Raw genomic sequence first — 2,394 nt, forward strand, 5'->3', positions numbered from 1 at the left:
CTGGGCGGCGGTTCCCGATCTCAACCGGACGCCTAGAAGCGGTGACTCCTGCCCGGGCGCGACACGAGAAGACGCGCCGGGTGCCGGAGGAGAGCATGTCGCAGCCCCGCATCTGTTCGACGAAATGGCGCCGCCTGCCCCGACGATGGACGACCCGGTACGTGAGCTCTGTCAATGTGTGCGACTGCCGTGTATCATGCGTCCGATGTCCGTTCGTTCGTAGGACTATTGGAAGGATCGCCATGATTCGGACATCCAGAAAATTATCTACGGCGGCGGCTTCGTTCGCGATGATCGGGCCGGGACAGGCGCGCATGATGACTGGCCACCAACGCAAGATGCGGAGGACATCGACACCGCACGACTGTTCGCCACCCAGCAGACGCAGCCAACACCCGTGTGTGTGGACGACTTCGACGACGCGCCAACACGGCCTATCCCCACGGACATTGCCACCAAGAAGAAGGGGAGAGCCGCGGGACACAAGGCTTCGTCGACGACGAGGACAAGTGTTTGTGTGAAGCGTGGCTGGCAACGACCCAAGATTGTATCAATGGCGCCCAGCAAAAGGGCAAGGTCTATTGGGCCAAGGTCTTGCAGCAGTACAACGAGACCAGGATGCACCCGCCCTACCATATCACAGGCCCTCGGACGGAAGAGTCCCTCCGGAAGAGATGGAACTACATCAAACAAGAGACAAGCAAGTTCTGCTCGGTGGTCGAACATGCTATTAACAACCCCATAAGCGGCACTGGTGTCATGACGAGTGGTAAAGACGATAGAACCATCATCATTCTAGACAATTTGCGTCATTGCGTCAATTTGCGTCATTGTACATCATTGGCGGCTATGATTGCGGGTATCCCGCGCCTTGGAGAAGTTCGGGCGATGCACAAGAAGGGCTTCCATATGGTCCATTGTTGGGAGGTGCTCAAAGACAACAACAAGTGGATGATAAGCTTTGTGGCCTACCAAGAAGCTGTGAAGAATGGGACAGCGGTCACCCTCGACGGCGAAGACGACGATCAAGGCCGTCCTGTCCTTCCACCTCGTCCACGAGGCCATAAGGCTACCAAGGCCGATCTTGTCCGGGAGGCGCGAGGCCATTGCGTTCACGCAGAGCATGGAGAAGATAATGGGCGACAACCGTGCCGCCATGGCTGCTAGGGACGACAAGAGGAGTTGGGGGGATGACCCCCGGTATGCCTAAGGCATACCAAAACCGGATGGTTTACGCCATCAAGATACCGGTTTAATGTTTATACCGGAGCACGAAGTTAAGGATTTGGCTAAGTGAAGCTAAGCCGGTATCCCCGAAGGGTATACCGGAGCCGGATAGAGAAGACACCGGGCTACCGGTAGAAGTGCTGCTGTAGCACGTCGGCGGGATCTGGTCAAAGATTCTCTCCAGAGCTAGAGGACGGAGATGAGCTAAGCAAAGTAGCTTTAAACGAAGGCACTGGCGATAAAAGAAGAGGATGGCGGCTGAAAGAAGCCGGAGGACGTCGAGCCTCCACGATTAAAGAAGACCCGGTGTCATCTATGATTAAAGTAACTTTGTAAAGTAGTTTGTCTAGTCAAAGATGCCATTAGGGTTTCTTCCCCTGTAAGCCACCCTCTCCCCTATATAAGGAGAGGGGGCACACCCCGTACGCGGGTATGTGAGTCCTTGTATCCAAAAACCTGTAGCTTGTTGAGATCGATAAAGAAGAAGATCTAGAGCGAGTTCTTCCTTATGTCTTTCTTCTTCTACCTCTAGCCTTGGCTAAGTTCTTGAGGAAAGCATCCGGAAGTTCGTCCCATCTAATCACAAACCCTCCCCGAATCCTCTAGCGTTCATTCGGCCCCAACTTAAGCCATCCTATGGCATACGCATGCATTCACCACGACGATAGTTGGCGCCCACCGTGGGGCATGAAGTGGCGCTTGCTTGGAGTTCATATTCGGGCGGGCATCCTCGGAGGTCGCCGACGAGCGGACGGTGTCTGCGCTCGTCCAGGCGCCTCTACTCCATGGACTTCATCAACGACAACGCGGGCTGCTTCGCCAACGGCGGCATCTTCCCCAAGAACGGCCGCATCATCGAGTTCGGCAGCCACCGCGTCTACTTCGGCACCGTCCTGTGCGCCGGCGCCTCTCGCCGGTCTTGGTGGCACCGGACCCGCCAAGGTGGCTCGTGGCTGGCCGCGCCGCCGGTAGCGTCGAGGTGATGATGGCCGGCGCGGTCGGCGCGGGTAAGGAGGCTGTGGATGAAGGTGCGGGCCGTGCGGCTTCGACCCGTGCGGCCAAGCCACCGGCCCGGAGCGCGACGGCTGGCGGCTGCGGGAGCATCTTCCGCGCCACCGGAAACACCACTCCAAGCGGTGATGAACGTGCTGGCAACACCCATTGCGC

The sequence above is a fragment of the Lolium rigidum genome, chromosome 2 (assembly GCF_022539505.1).
Source record: "Lolium rigidum isolate FL_2022 chromosome 2, APGP_CSIRO_Lrig_0.1, whole genome shotgun sequence".
In the NCBI taxonomy this organism is placed as follows: Eukaryota; Viridiplantae; Streptophyta; class Magnoliopsida; order Poales; family Poaceae; genus Lolium; species Lolium rigidum.